This window comes from Vigna unguiculata, chromosome 2 (genome assembly GCF_004118075.2).
Source record: "Vigna unguiculata cultivar IT97K-499-35 chromosome 2, ASM411807v1, whole genome shotgun sequence".
NCBI classification, from domain to species: domain Eukaryota; kingdom Viridiplantae; phylum Streptophyta; class Magnoliopsida; order Fabales; family Fabaceae; genus Vigna; species Vigna unguiculata.
The window spans coordinates 8,502,808-8,520,822 of record NC_040280.1 but is presented as its reverse complement, the minus strand read 5'-3'; positions in this window follow the sequence as shown (position 1 = coordinate 8,520,822).

The window sequence follows — 18,015 nt, the reverse complement described above, 5'->3', positions numbered from 1 at the left end:
AAACCTAATATCTATATCATGACGACTTCTGTTGTGTGGCTTATGTATCTAACTAGAAAAGAAACATACTGTAATATCTAACTTAGCAATACAAAGTACCATTATTGGAAGATTGTCTACTCCACTACCAATACTATGGGTTAGATAAACTACATAAATTATAACAATATAAAATAAATTATTTATATTTTATTATATTACATATATGATTTTATATTGTTTTTAACTATATTTTACGTGAGATACCTCTATCTTCTCATTTCATTTCTTGTAACTTTTTCTCTGTTTACAATTTTTTTTTGTATTCTTCTACTTTTCTTTTAAATATTTTGAGCAGTTTCTCATTATGTTTATAAACAGGTCTTATCAAATATCTCTCCACCTAGATAAAACCTATCAATAATATACACAACACCAAATACAAAAGTATAAATTATAAATTATTGATCTAATAATATTATATAATAAAAACTCCTATACAATGAAAAATCTTACACAATTTAATTATATAAATTCCTAATAATGAAAACTCTTAACAATTAAAACTTTTATCAATGAAAACTCCTAATAATAAAAATTCTTCCTAATAATAAAAAATTTTCCTAATATTGCAAACTCCTAATAATAAAAATTCTTCCTAATAATGCAAACTCCTAATATCGAGAGACTTAAATACTATTACCTAAGACATCATTATTACGTAAGACCTCGAATGTGACTTAGACTAATAAAGTACCCTCCTTGCATGTGCTTAGTGTTTGAGATTGTTCTAGTTTGAAAATAGAAAAACCAATTGCATTTTAACAATGAAAACTCGTAACCATGAAGAAGAGTTAGACATCATAACAATGACATCTCAAGTTCACAGTGTGTACTTCATCAAATGTTTTTCCCTTTGTCAACACCCAATTTCGTCCGGGTAAATTCATTTGTTTTGTTAACAAAATAAAAAAAATAAAAAATATGTTTTTGATTGATGGTAGGTTTTTTAATTTTAATTATACCATGAAAAAAGAGAGAAGGAAGAATCTAATTTGTTTTTAATTATCACACCCTTTTCATGGGCCTAAATGTTTTATACATATTTTCACCCCACTTATCTGCTATTTACACTCTTCACATGACATGTCAGAAAATGACATTTTATAATTTTTGTTTTTAGAAAAGGGCATAATATTAGGAGCAATATTCTTCCTAATAATTAGAATAAATATCTTGAATTTATGCTTATGTGATGTGTCTAGGGATGTCAAAAAAATCCGTATCCGCGGGTATCCGCCGATAAAACCCGCAACGAGTAGAAAACGGATATTAAAAATGGATACCCGCTACCCGCGGGTACGATTTTGATACCCGCATGTTAACGGGACAGGTACAGGTATCATAGTATCTGTAACCGTGGATACCCGTACCCGCTAAACTTACACCCCTTGACATTCTTCTCTTTCCTTTCTTTGAAATTGGGCATATATATCAAACCTTATATAGACAATGACATTTATGCTATGCTTGTTGTCAAATGATGGAATCAAAAAAAGAATACTTGGCATGCGACAATTAAGGTTTATTATTTGCTTATTTTGTTTATTTTTCATGAACCAATCGAAGAAAGTGAGCTTGTTGAACAAAGCACTAATTAAAGAATTTTCATTGTGTTGAACATCATTTTATATTTACTTTTACAATTATTTAAACTTGTATCAACTTGAGTTTATTTGAACTTTATTTAAAATTTATGACAGTGATGTATTTTATTTTATTTTATTTGAATTTATGATTAAATATTTATTTTTTAAATAATTTTGCAAATACGCGCGGGTACCCGTGGATATGAAAAAAATAGGCGGATACCCGTACAATGGATACCCAACGGATATGAGTACGGGCACGGGGCAGATATTTATCCAGTGGGTAGGGTACGAGGGAGCTACTACCCGTACCCTACCCACCTCGTTGACATCCCTAGATGTGTCTCATCAATTTTTTCAGTCAAAGAATATATTATTATAGTAATTATAAGCAAATATCCCCCGGCAATAATGTTTTTTAGAGAGATGGTACTAGTACACTTTTAATAATCAAAAGCAAATATTCTCGGTAATAATGTTTTTTAGAGAATAGTATTTTAATAATTGGAAGGAAATATTCCTGGTAATAATTAGAATAAATTATATGGATATTCTGTTACGATTTGATCAGGATCTTTATGTAACAGAAAATATATGATTCTAGTAATTATAGGCAATATTTTGTTAATAATTATAATCAATAACTTGTATATTATGCAACAATTTAATTTCTATAATATGTTTCATCAGGACCAATTACTTCCTCATACAAGTGCCTATATAAGCACAAAATCTCTCCAATGCAAGACACAAACAAAAAATCGAAAAATCTCTCTTAATTTTTATTACCAAAGCACACACGCAAAAAAGGGTCACCTTACTATCCTTTCAGTCAATTTTGCTCTATTCGTGACACTAAAAGGTAAATTCTCTTTTCTCCTAATGTTATTTGTATACTGCTCAAACTCTCTTATAATATCAAATGTATGATTGATTGACTTGTTGTATGGCTAAATGTGTTTGGGGTTCGAACGTTAGGTGATTTTGGGTTTGGGTTCGTCATTGATATGCCCAACCCTTCTCTTTCCTTTTATTTGGGATGCAATTATTTTGGTAATTAGAAATGTTTTTCGTAGGCTTTAATTCTCTTAAAAAAATAAATGAAAAATAAAAAAGTTATATTATTTCTTTTATATAAGTTTGAATATTATGTCAAGTCTCAGATTTGCTTGATAACTAAATCTTTTATCATGTTGATTCTCGGATTCTCTTGATACTAATAATATATATATAAATTTAAAATTTAGAAAATAATAATAATATCAAACAACATATTTTTTTTATATAAAGAACTATGTTATCCTTGATTTTCCAAATGGAAATATGTAGGAGAGAGGTACAATTCTCGTCGGGGCAAAAAAATTAAAAAAATAAATTTGTTTTTAATCTTTATTATTTTTGTATGTGTTTTTTGTTTTGTTTGATGTTTTGTGGAACTAAAAATATTTTAACCATCAAATCCTATCTTGCACACTTAATTAAAGAGGGAATCGTCTTAAGACGGACGTTGTGGGGTGCTAATACCTTCCCCACAAGTAACTGACTCCCAAATCCAAATTTGGTTTCGAAGACCATTCTTTTTTAAGGTTTTTCTATAGTTTTTAATAATAAAATATGGTTGTGACTCCTCTGTACCTTTTAAATTATTTTTGTCGTCCTCTATACCTTTGACCTTTGCTTTCAAGCATGTCCTATATGCACTTTGAAGTCAAGCTGCACAAAGTTTCACTAGACATTGTGTGTTTGCAACATGACTTCAAAGTGCACATAGCACATGCTCATAAGCGAATGTCGAAGGCGTTATAGAGAGTGAGGAAAACATTAAATAAAGTACACACTGTGAACTTGATATGTCATTCTTGTTGGGTTTAAGATGTTAAGATGTCCAATTCTTCGTCATGGTTAGGAGTTTCATTGTTAACATGCAATTGGTTTTCTATTTTAAACTAGAACAATCTCAAACACTAACCATGTGCAAGGAGGATACATTACCAATCTCAAGCACATTCATGGTCTTACTTTCTCCAATCTTGAGTGTTAAAAACTAAAATTAGAAGTTTTAAACTAGAACAATAGAGTTCATACTAGTATAAAACATATACAATGGGAACTATATATTCACAATATGCCTAAGTGAACTCAAACTATGTTTTATGCAATGGGAACTAAAACTAATATATATTCACAACATGCCTAAGTGCACTAAAACTATTTTTTTATGCAACGAGGATCATTGGAACAAATTTATATACCTAAAACTAAGTATGTTATGCATGTAGAAATGTATAATCACTCAAAATCAAAAGCACCATAATCAAAACCAAAACTGGTAGCAAGCATAGTGTTTACTTTCCAAAAAATCATATTAGAACTTCTCATGCAAGGAGGTTACTTTACCAATTTTAGACACTCATCACATGCAATGAGGGCACTCTACCAATGTCATACACATTTAAGGTTTTACTTTCTCTAATCTTGACTGTTAAGAACTCAAATCATGAGTTCTTATAATATAGAGGCCATACAGACCACTAAAGAACATAGCATGACATGTTCTTAGAATTGATAAACTACTCTAAAACAACAAACAACCAAACATTCAACATCTTACATTCAATTACACATCAAACAACCAACAATATCTTAAAAAACTAACATTAACAATAAAAAATAAAACAAAATACATCACATGTCGGTACCAAGCAAATCAAACACCAAACATAAGCACAAGATCAACAAAATTGGAAAATCCACCCATAAAACAACAAAACTGGAAAGTAAAAATTAAACACCACAATTGAAAGGCTTTAAAGCCAACATACATCATTAGTGAATGAAACAAAAGGAAACGAAGAAAATCTTACCTCCACAACTAATGAGGATAGACAAGCGGTGTCGCCACAAAAAATCATATACGTTTACTATCTCAGCATGAATCTCACTTCGAATCAGGTTTTTGAAGGCATATTGGTATCGGGAAATAAGGTTTGGGGAAACACATATAAGGTAACAAAAATTTTGGGTGAGAATCGAGGTTGGAAATCATCAATTTGAGGAATACATAATTCTTTGAATGGGGAAAACGAAAACTTAATCGAGGTTGGAATGGAGGAACAAGACATGTTGCGAAATTTCATTTCAATTTTGCCACTCAATTATCAACAACACCAATTCGTCGGCAACAATGCATTGGTAAACATTTATTACAACCTTATCGATAGATATTATCAACAAATATTTGGTCCACAGTTCCAAAACTCACTAACGGATATTTGCGTTGGTAAAGCAAATATCAATATTCATTAGTAATTTCCCTTGGTAGTTGCATATTACTGATGGATTTTGATCTCTTGATAAATTTATGTTAGTAAATTTAGAATTTCTAGTAGTGTATAAATAAAGTTTATTTGATTAGTTGTTTATTTTTGTGTTAAAATGATATGTTGAAGATGAGAAAAGTCAAAATTGTGTTGGATTGAACACTAGATTAGATACATGTTGATGAGTCGGTGTGACATTGATTGAATTTGATTATGAAAATATTATATTAAATACTATTAGTAGAATTTGTTATAATGAAAATAAAATACACAGGAGACTTGAAAATATTAATAATGTTTATGTAAAATTTTGAAAGAGTTTCTTCATTTTCTTCTATTGTTTGACCCTTCTCCATGGTAGCTCTTAGGTTTTTCTTTCTGTTGCATTAATTGAGCAAACATGTTTCTCATCTCTTCATTCCTCTTCTCTTATCTTTTTCCTACATTCTTCTTTCATTTTTCTATCTTATGCATTCTTATTTCTAAGTTCTTGACTCATCAATTCAAAATAACTCTTCATGATAATATCTAAAGCTACCATGCACATTAGAGTGACTTGAATGCCTAGAATGGTAACTCATTGTTTATATTTTCTTGAAATTTTTAAGGTTTTCACAAAAATGGAGTGACAACGGTTTTCACAAAAATGGAGTGACAAAGGTTTTCACAAAACATTATTTTCAAGCGTGTGTGTGTGTGCATTATTCCTTATTGACCCAAGGAAGGTCAACTAAGCGTTAATAAGAGACAAGTCCAAGTTTTCCTCAAATACTAAGGCACTAACAAAAATCTTTAAAGAAATAAACTAAAATGTAAACTAGATGAAATTCTAAAGTGAAATTCGAAGTGACACTTTAGTCCCTTGGAACCCTTCCATAAGTCTATCTGCTTAATATTACAATATTTTAGCTCAGAAGATGGGATTACACAAAAAATATTCCATAGACACCTAATAAAAGAAAAGAAAACTCAAAATAAAAAGAAAACAAAAACAAAATACCCAAAGTTCCATGACAAACAAAGTAAAGATACAAGATACATGTTGCTATGGAGCTAGCTACGAAAGTTAAATGTTAGTGACAGAAATTTCCATCACAATTTAGGTCTCAATGTGTTTGATGCTTTTAAATGTAGATTTCAGTCCAACTCTCAATTTGCTATTTCTTTTCCTTTAAAGTATCTTCAAAAGTAGGGTGGCAATTCAAGGCGGGCATGGTGAGCTAGCCCGTAGAAAAAAAAAGTGGGGCAGACTAGGATGTTGAACCCGTTGGCTCTCACAAGCCTACAACCCGTGCGGGCTAAAGGCGAGGCAGGGCGGGTTGGCCCACTGACCCGTTTACAAAATTGAATATTCTCCTTTTTAAATCCCCATAGCATTCATTACATTGTTTCTTTAAGTTTCTTTTATTAGTATTATTATGATTATTATTATTATGTATAATCATTGTAAACAAATTTGTACATGTCTTGTAAGGTGACATGTTGCTTTTAGTTCCTTTTAGCTCTCCAATATGAGATATCTTTTTATGCAATTTGTACATGTCTTGTAAGATGACATGTTGTTATTGTACTTTAGCTATAATCTTCGTTGTTATTGTTTCTTGTCTTTGATTAGATAAATTAATTGGAATTATTTCGATAGGAAATGAATATCAATTATTATGGGAAAATAAAAAGGTTTTTATTTTTCACATCACAAATGAGAGACAACTTACGAGCCCACGAGCCAGGAAAGTAAACCCAATTTTGAAATGTGGGGTGGGCCAGCCCCGCTTGCGTTTTGCGGGCCAAAATGCGGGGCAGGACAAAATGGGTCAAGCTGGCCACTTTGCCATCCATATTCATAATCTACTATTTGCGCTTTCACCAACACCTAAAAGGCTACCTTAAGATGAGGTGAATTCTTTGAAGTATCAAAGGGAAAGTTTAATCAATTTCTAAGCATTCAAGAGTAAGAATCAAAAACTGAAAAGGCAGAATTTGAATTGGACAACATCAATTGAAATATTTAATGAACAACTCAAGATAATATAAAGAAAAGACAAGCAAAAATTAAAGCAAACCTAAAAAGAGGCATTAAAAAAGAACCTAGGGAATGGATATAGAAGATGAATAAAAAAATAAAAGAAAAAGAAAGTTGAATCAAGATGATGTTAATACACCATGATCAAACTTATGGAAAATAATTTCACACTCAAACATGCTCACTATACAATTCAAGCATGTACACAACTAAAATAGCAAGCAAATGCATTAAAAATGCTACCATGGTGTGAATTGTTTTAGTTTCTTTTCTTTTGGAATGTATATCTCTTGGCCTAATTGCTTTGTTTTTTTTTTTCATATTTCAATCTTTTTTTCCAGTCTATAATCTAATGGCCTTAGTGCTTTTCAACCTAAATTCAAGAGCAACTCAACTATTTGATTCAATTTGAACTCCATGGTCAACTACCAAGAAGTGTAACATGTTTCATGTGATAGATTCAACTTAAACTTAACGAAAAAGACCTAAAAACATTCCAACCTACACAATGCTATGAATGAAAAATAGTTTTGAGTTTTGTTAATGATCTAAAGGCAAAAGAAGGACTTAAATAAGAACATAACACATGTAATTTGGTTTTCATGTTTAAACACAGAAAAAAAAAATGCAAAAATTTAGGACTACATCTAAGGAATTGATGAACCTATTAAGGACTAAATAAAACTTTAGATAAACTTAGAGGATTAAAAAATTAAATATAAGTAGATATAATAAGGACTAAACCATATTAAAGTGAAAAAGCTCAAGAAAACAATTTGAACAATAAATTGTTACAACTAAGAAAACAATAAGGCATAAAACATCTAAGGAAACTTGAACTAAACCAAACACAAGAAAGCATGCACAAAATGGAATTACAAGAAGAAAAATAGATGGAGGATTTGTCTCTTAAAGACCTTCCCACCCGACTTATAATGCTAAAATAATGGAAGCATCCTCGAAAGCAGCAAAAGACTTCAAAAGAATAGCTAAACTTTCACAAATTTCAAGAAGAAACTCAAAACTTAGGTTTTTTTTCCAAGGTTCCTTGGAGAGGATCTCAAAATGAGAATACTCTAATTTAGAGACTTTGAAACCATGAAAATATTAGCAAAATAACATATCAATTATCATTAAATTTCAAGGTGTTTGTACAAGAGGATAAGAGGTCTTATTTATAAATGCATAATCCTTTTACTCTATCTGTATCCTAGGAGGCATGAGACTCAAAAGTAAGGCAAAAATGTTTGACGTATGGGTGCACCAGGAGTTCAGCCCACCCATATAAACAAGGCCCTTTCCGTTCCACATTAAAAGTGGCCTATTCCATTTGATGTGGAACTTCTATTCTATATTGTCTTATACCTTAGTGTTTCGCTGAAAAATATGTTTTTTAAGAGCTTTGATTGTCCAAGGGAGGCCAAAATGGAAGCCTAATTGAATCCCATACATTTTTCTATAAAGAACTATAGAGAGTACAAAAGATAATACACATGTGAAATTTGTAGAAAACTGAACTAAAAGAATAAAATCCAAATATTTTATTCTTTAAATATAAAGTCTTCCTTCATAAGGCTTCATAATCTTCTATTCTCTTAGCAATTTTTGTAGTTGGATGGTTTCAATCAAAAAGATTAAAAATTCTTAGTGCATTCCAAGTTTCTAAAAAAAAACTCCAACTTGTTCCTTTTTCATGGAAAATTCATCGGTGAAGAACTAGAAAAAGATTACCCCATGCATGACCTTAAAGAATAAGAAGACAAATATTTTAGCAAATAAATTATCATCAATGAAAATGTGTGTTATACATGAGCCAATAGGTCTCATTTATAGATGCCTAGCCACTTGGCACTACATAACACACAAAATATAGGATTAACAAGTGTTGGACGTCACACCTAGGAGGCTTGAACCTAGTGCCTAAATGTGACCTATTTTCTCTCTCTCAAGTGATGTGGGACTTCCATGCTTTGAACTTTGATGAAGGATTATCTTGTCCTCTTTTAAGATTATTGAATATGGTGTGACTTGATTAAGAAAGCTAAGTGAAATCCCCACTGGACATTAAGATAGCAAGCTATATAGATGTGAAGGTTCCTTTCACAAAGCTCAAGAGAAGAAGATGATGGATTGATTCAAACAAAAAGGAAATGGGAAGCACATAAACCATTGAAAACCAAGAACAATTAAAGGAAGAAAAAAACATAAAATGGAAAGGAAAGAAATGGTAAAAATGTGAGAAGCACGCCACTACAAGGCTAGGCTAGAAGCCATGGCAACCTTGAAGATGAGTGGATATGTGCTGCCACTTGCTATGCAAGATAAGGCTTAAAAGTATTCACTCCCAAGGGAGGAAACTCTCACAAATGGTTGAGACACAAGAGTGTTTTTACTTCAAAATGTTCAACCCTTTTACATGTTTAGGAGCACCCCTTATATAGAAGAGTTTAGGGGCCTCTAAGCAAATAAAAGATACCTAAGGATGTCTCTACAAAAAGCTAACCCTAGCTTCTAGAAACTAGGTCAAATAAGGTTACAAAAATGAGAGACAAAAGACCTAACTATGGTGTGTGCAAGGCTAATTTCGTTCTAGCACAAAAGGAGACAAAGAATGTGTCTCATATGTCTACAAAAAGTGGCCAAAGTGTGCTAAAAACAAAGGAGACCAAAGGTACATAGGTACACTTGCTTCATGCCTTTTACTTTATGCTTTATGCCTTTGTTTTACTCTCTCCTCCACATCATTTATGCTCCCTAATAACCATGCACCACCTAGCATTGCTTTCTTACTCCTAATTAACCTACAAAGCAAATAAACATAGATTAGCATGTTGGCTTAAGTCAAGTCAACTATAGTCAACAAGTCAAACCTAGTCAAAGGTCAACAAGTCAACTAAAGTTGATTCAACTAAGTCAACTTTGGGAATCAAAAATAACAAATACAAATGAAAGGGATGAAGGATTAATGAACTTCCTTTCTAAACATGCTTAGTCTTCTTAAGCATGTGCCTCCATCCTTGGTTGGGGTCAATCCTTCATCAAACTTATTCTTCCATGTTTCTTCATGCCTTAGCTAAATTCATTGAGGTTCTTTAACTAACTTTTCCAACCCAAATCAAGTCCTAATTGAGACCCAAAGGAAGCCCAATGGTACACCTATACAATTTATACAAGACTAAGAAGAAAGAAGAAATATGCAAAGCACTAGAGTCTTCATCATTGAGGCTTCATTTTCTTTTATCCTCTTGGTCATGGATTTTGTAGTTGGATGATTTCCACCATGATGGCTTCCATCTAATTGAGTGTTCTTCGTCTAATAAGAACATTGTACAAAGTGTCAACTTCCACTAAATATATTGGATTGTAAGTGTTTGATATGCTTCACTAGTGTTGAACATTGTTACCAAATCAACATAACCTCTTCTGTAAACGTGTTAGTCAGTAGATCCATGTAATGGATCTAGGTACAATTTAATGAGAAAGGCATAAATTTCAAGCTTTAAGAACAATGACCGGTAAAGTATGTTGGTTAAGATTCCTTGGTCAATGAGGACCTTTCTAACCCATCAATTGGCTATTGTGGCAATGATAACAACTAAATTGTCTTGTGTAGGATCCTTGATGCAGAATTTATACTTTACAAATGTGATGGATGGGAGAGCAATTTGATGGTGGGTTTACCAATGTTATGCTTTGAGGATGCCTTTTTCTTGTAAAGATTGAATTTTTGCCTCATCAAAGTGATAATATTTGATGGTTCCTCTTACTTAAATAGGGTTTTTGTTGAGGTTTTCTCTATGATCCTACTCAACCTATTGTGCCCATTTGCCCTCTTGGTTATTTCCTCTTTCATAATCTTCAAATTCACCATAAAATCCTCTACCCCAACCTCTCCTCCATCCCCATTTTTGTCAACATTGTTTGACCTGCTCATTTACTGAGGCACCAAATAACATAGGGTTTTCTATTAAGTCATGTACTTTATAGCATTATTTAGTTATATGGCCTAGGTTTTCGTGATATATACACCTTTTGGTTGGATCAACAAAAGGCAAGGAGGATGTAAGTTGTGGGATGCGTACTAGTTCAAGATTAAATTCCCCTAGATGATAATGCCATAACTAGTGGTATAATTTTTGTATTTCATTGCATGTTTATGCTTAAAGGAATGTGAGGCACTCGAGGCAATGAAGGAGGAAGGTTGTGCAATAAATTTCATCCCTTTTTTTTCTTATTTCTGGGTTATCCTCTGTGTTGATGTCTTATGTTGTCTAGGTATGAAGTTTGTCCATGTTGGCTAGTGAGTCAACATAAAGCATGTTGAGGAACTTACCTAGACGGGGTCCCACTACATTAGTGGATGATACTATTAAATGGAGGTTAAGAATGTTAAGGGATAATTTTGCAAAGATCCATGCACTACATGAGTGGTGAACATCCCCTTGTACAACATAATAGGCATGGAGTAGCACCATTCCAGAGTTAATCCCTTAGAGTAGTTGGGAAAATCCTACAATGTACTATCAAATATTTAGAGGAAAGGTTGGCATACATCATGTAATCTTTTACATGTGCCTGGGGTCTGATGATTTGTCATACTTTTCGATGGTAGGGCATTTCAACTATTGAGGAAGCAAGACATTAATGACTTTTAAGATGGAGCTTTCTTCCACTACTTCATTCAATAGGGGGCATTGGAACATCATTAAAAGGTTATTGTTGGTTACATGTGATAAGTGTTTAGTTTTAGTAAAATTGCATATCATTTAGACACTTATCTTGTATAAATTGAATATAAAATTCAATAAAACAACCCATTTTGCATTCAAATACAAAATGAGGTATGAAGAAGTTTCAAAAAGTGGAATTTAACATATTTGTGTCATTTTATAGGAAAAATGGAGGAAATTGAGAAGTTGGTGCTAAGCCCCAAAGTTTTTGCTTAACTATAAGTAATGAATTGTGAAAATTCAAAATATAAGCCTTTGGTTGACCAGCGATATTGGCCCTAAGCCACATATGAGGAAACCCTTACTGCAAGGAAACCTCAAGTTTTAGAGTGGTTGCTAAGATTCAAGAGAAAACTCACCTGAGGAGGAAAGCTCCATTGTTGATCACCAAGTTGATTCCCAAGCTTGGAAACAAACCCACCTAGGGTGGAAACCTCATGGCTGATCAAGTTGGATAGTAACTAGAGCAGCACTTGGAATTTCTATAAAAATATAGCATGCCTCTGTTATTTTCATGTTGATTTTGTAAATCATTATAGAGAGAGAAACTCCATACAAATCTTAGGTTTCTACTAGAACATCTTTAGTAAGTTGTGGAAAGAGGAAAGCTACTCCTTGTACTTGTTATAAACATCATTATGAGCATCTAACTTCTTCCAAGTTGGTATTGGATGTAACTTCTAAACTCTCTGTATTGCACTTGATTTGATATATGTTATGTTCTTGTTTTATGTGTTGGTTATTTGATTTGTTCTTATTGCTTTGGTGTCTTGGCCAATCATCATACTTCATCAACACTAAATACAGTGGGAACTTGTTTAGTGTTTAGATCCAATCAAATCTCCTAATGCTTGGAAGATACCAGGGATGAATTTGCGGCTTTAGTTGGTTTAAAAAGTTTTGTTATTAATGCAAGGGTTCCTTCACTTGGGTGGGAATCACCCTACATTTCACACCCTTAGGTTCTAATACTACAGGAATGACATTATAATTACAATTAAGAGTACTTCCATGAACACTAAAATAAAGAACATAACCTATAGATAATCAAGGACAGTGTAGTTGAGTAAAAGAAGCCAAGTTCAATCCCAACATCTTAATCAGCATAACTTATCTTAACTTTTATTCAAATATGTTTTCAAACTATTAAACCAAATCCTTGTACTGTTTTATTGCAAAACTTGAAGTAAGTTATAGATTACTATTTTATCAAACCAAATCCTTGTAAATACAACCTTGTTGTGCTACAATCGAACTAATGCACTTGTTAGATAAGTTTACACCCTCTACAAGAGGTCTGACCAAAATGCTCATAACTCCTTCCTTGATAACATGTTATTAGCTTGGCTTTGGTGTTCGATTATCCATGTTGGTCCCATCTATGATTTTAATTTAGTCATTGACATGAATTCATTGTTTGTATCAACACTTGTTGTCTTTGAAATCTTGCATCGTGTATTGGTCTTCTCATTTCCTCGACAAATTATTTTTCCATTGGGTGGGACAAGACTCAAGTACCTGCTTAGTGTGTTGGTTATTGTTAGTATTAAACACGGAAAGACCAGTGTGTGGAGAAAAATATTTTATTTGGAAAAACAAAAATGAGTTACTTATGGAATTTGTCTATAATAAATATCAAAATATTATTGTGACTGTAATAATGTGCATGATGATGAGAAAATGGAAATTCTTGGACCAAGGAAAAAGCATAGTTTGTTACAAGGGTAAAAAATATCATTCTTTTTTTATTAACTATAGGTATTTGTATGAATATCTTACCTTGTAGAAATGTTAAAAAACATGGACCAAGTCAATATGAGTTTATCATATTTTGCGAAAAAGTCAATAGTTCACCAAGTGATATAGAGATCAAGTCTGACATGAAGATTGAAATCTCAATGTTGAAATTGATTATTGAATCAACAAAGAAAGAATCATATTATCAGATTGTGAAGTAATAGTTCAAAAGTTCAACGCTTATTGAAGATATTATTAAAGATATGATTGAAGAATATCAATGGTAATTAAATATCTAATTGAAGAAAAGAATATCCTCTCTCATTGAGGATTGTGGATATTGTTGTATTCTTATCAACAAATCATGAGCTAAGAAATTATCTCAAAATCAAAGATCACAACAGAATATACTAAAGATAAAAACATTAAGATGATTGAAGAAATTCAAATTGATGAATTACATAAATGAAAAAATAGATAATTAACAAGAAGAATATACTTTGAATGATATATCAATTGGAGAATGGAAAAGATATTGAAGATATGAAAAATATGCTCAGATGAAAATGCATCAATGGCCAAATTGAACAACATATTATAAATACTAAGACCAAGATGAAGAAAACAAGAATGACAATAAGAATAATGCGATAGATATAGAAAAATGGTAAAAGAATATAGAAATAACATAATTGTGAAATCCTTCAAGAGAAATCAAAGAGAAAATACTTCAAGAGCTTAGAGTCAAATCCAACTTTGTTGAGTTAGATTGGGTTGTGTGATGGCCATTGTAAAATTCTTTACATTGTGAAGTATACCATGTGATATTTATTGTACTCTCTTGTTTTGAGATATTGTTATATTTTACTTGAAGGATTGAGAAGTATACCATGAGATAAGTATACCATGTGACATTTGTTGTACTCTCTTGATCTTAGGGGGAGATTAAGAGAATACCTAGAAAGGATTATACTTGTAGCTTGGAGAGGTTTATACTTTTATCTTGGAAAGGTTTGTACTCGTTGAAACCGATAGAGGTTGATATGGGTCATAACCTGGAGAAGTTGATACTCATTGTAACCTGGAGAGGTTGATACTCGTGCTAGTCAAGGGATTTGATTAGTGAAATTTCTTAAGTGGATTATTTAAGAGACTAGATGTAGCCTCAGCGTTTAGGTGAACCAATATAAATAACTATGTGCATTCTCTTCCTTATAGCTTTTCTTTGTTAATATGATTATTATGAAAAACGATTTCAAAATGTCTACAAGCTTTATTCATTCTCCTTTTTAGAGGCACCTTGCACTAACAGTTATATCATGCAAGTTCTAACTAAATTTATATGTGTATTTCGATCTTGAGTGAGCATCGTGAGTTATTCATGAAAAGCTTTCAACTCAATGGTTGAAATTTAAAATGAAATATCGAATTGATAAAATATATTCATAAATTCATTTAGAAAAAATAAATCAATAATATTTACGATAAATAAATTTATAAATTTATTAGGTTTAATTACTCTTTTGACTCCTATTTTTGTCTAAAAGTGTCAAATTGATCCTCCAATTTTTTTAAGCTTCAATTTGGTCCCTATTTTTAAAAAATTGATGCAATTTGGTTCTTTTTGTTAAATTTATTGAAGGAAATCAATGATTTTTTATCAAAATTGGCACTATGATAATGTTAATTACATCAATAAAGCAAACCATCGTTATTAACAACTTCAATTTTGATGAAAAATTCTTGATCCGTTTCAAAAAATTTAATGAAAAGGATTACGTTGCATCAATTCTTCACAAATTGGAACCAAATTGAAACTTAAAAAAAAAACTGGAGGACTAATTTGACACTTTTATATAGGAACCAAAAGAATGATTAAACTAATTTATTAATAACAAAAGATATATTAATTAGTGAATTACTATTAATTATTCAATAGTTTATACAATATTTATCAAAAATTATAACTTAAAAACTATAAATTTTTCATGATTTTAATTTATAAAAAAAATCGGTTTGTGGAAAATAAATTTCGTAGCTATTTTTTATAATGATGTGTCCAAATGAAGGTGAGAGTTTGGTTCCTAATCAAATTCTCATAATGAACAATAAATATTATTTAAAAAGAAGAAAATCACCCTGACCATGAAAAATAAACAATGCTATTTAAATAAATACTATAAATAATATATCATTTTAAGAAATGTTTTTATTAAAAATCTTGTTATTTTCAAAAGTAGAATCCAATTTTTTCATATCGAAAACCTTGAAATATATTATAGTACTGAGTTAGTTAAATGATGTCAACATTATAACAATATCGTCTCGATAATGATAATTAATTAGTGTTAGCAACTACTCCCTTAATCATTTAGTGTTATTGATCATGTCACTTAGATACAAAAGAAGAAATTAATATTGATTCATCTAGGTCATTTAATGTAAGAGCATATTTTATTCAATAATTTTTGTTCATATGAATTAAATTATTGAACAAAACTTGCTCTCAAAAATAAAAAATAGTTCTATAGGTAGACACTAATAAGTCTCACCAACAAACACAAAACATGGTTTCGTTTTCAAAACTTCCCTCTAACTTTCTTTTTGTATGTTCCTAGGTTCCGTTTACACGTACCTGGTAAAATAAAATAAAAATACAATTTCTAATTTCTTATTTCTATTTCTAATTCATAATTTATTTTTTTGCCTTTTAAAAATAGAAATATTATAAATTTAATTAAAAATGTAATCTCAATATTTTAAATTTATAAAAAAAAATCATATTTTTTATTACTAAATTATTTGTTTTATTTTTAAATAGAGTCAATGCGATATTTATGTTAAAGAGAAAAGGGATCACCTTATAATATTGTTAACAAAAATAAATTATACTTTTAGAAAGAAAATTATTAATTACTGTTATAATTGTTGTTTGATCATTTCACATCTGATTTATTGTAAATATTTATGTAAAAAATTAATATTAAAATAATTTTAATAACATTATATAGATAAACAGTTATAGTACGATGCTAATTAAAGTGTACACGTGAAAATCAACTTTATGCATGAATAATGTTTTAATCTAGGTGGTTGAAGCAAGACCAATATAAAAGTTAACTATTTTATTTTTAAATTCAAGTCAAAATTTTGAATAAGAAAATTCATAACAAAAATAAATGTCAGGTGTCAACGTATGGAATAAACCACAAGAAAGAAAAATGGGCAAAAGATACTAACGTGTAAAACGGTTTGATTAAGCCATTTGATACCTTATAAAGCTTTTATCTTATGAAAGCGACATTTTATGATTATCTACTTCCTTTTATATTTTGTATTTGTAGTTTTACTTGAACTTATCTTTTTAAATCTTTTTTCCGTAAAAAAAAAATTAAAATAAACTTTTCTACAAACTTAATTTGAAAAGTATTTATAGCCATCTGATAAAATATTATTTATTTTCTAATAGGAGTAATTTTAAATATATTATTGATAAAGATTTATAGTGTTAAAACATTAATGTATTATTAATATAGCAAATTATTATTATTATTATTATTATTATTATTATTATTATTATTATTATTATTATTATTATTATTCACTACGTGTTTATATTTATATGCCATTTTCTAAAATTTGAAATATGACCAAATGTAGTAATTTGAATTGCCAAATTTACTTATGCATTCAATTGTTTTTCTCGATTGAAAAATAATGTTTTAATAATTAAATTTTGACAAGTTAGATGGTATTTTTTAAATGACTTATAACTTTTCTTTTTTATTTTTTTATATTTTAAAATCACTTAAAAAATGTTACTTATTATTAAAATTTAGTTGTTAAAATATATTATTTTTCCTGATTTTATTAAAGTAAACGGAAAAATAAAACTTGACGCGTTAATGTTATTTTCCCAAATTTTCTTAAAGTAAAAAGTGGTTCTCTTACCAAAATTTCTTCTTTTTTGGTTGGTGAAAGGGGTCGTACACAATTATAGATACACTAAATATTGCAAGAAAAACACGTTATTCGTAGTAATCAAAATAAGAAAATTCTCAAACGACCCTCTAGAGAGTGACCCAAATAATAATAATAAAATTATCTATTGGTAAATGTTTTCCAGAACACCTTTACTATTTAATACCCTAAATATTTTTCATCTTCTTATTTAAATTTTCATTTCAACGCGCTTCACCAAGGCCAAATTTTCTTTGTTCTTATGTACTAAATTTTACCGGTTAATTATTTGTAATTTTTTATTTTCTCCATTCCTTGTGTAAATTAATTATACTTTGTTCTGTTATTATTTTTAATATTTTCCACTTTTATTATTTAAATTTTAATTAAACTAAAATCATTTTTTCCAACATATAATATATATATATATATATATATATATATATATATATATATATATATATAACTCTAAATGAGTGAGAATAATTTTATTCAAATTAAGTGATATATTTGTATATTTTTAATTATACACAAGTTTATCATAAAACAGACAAATGGATTCAAATATATAAAATTAAAAAAAAACAAAATAAAAAATTTCAGATACTTAATAATAA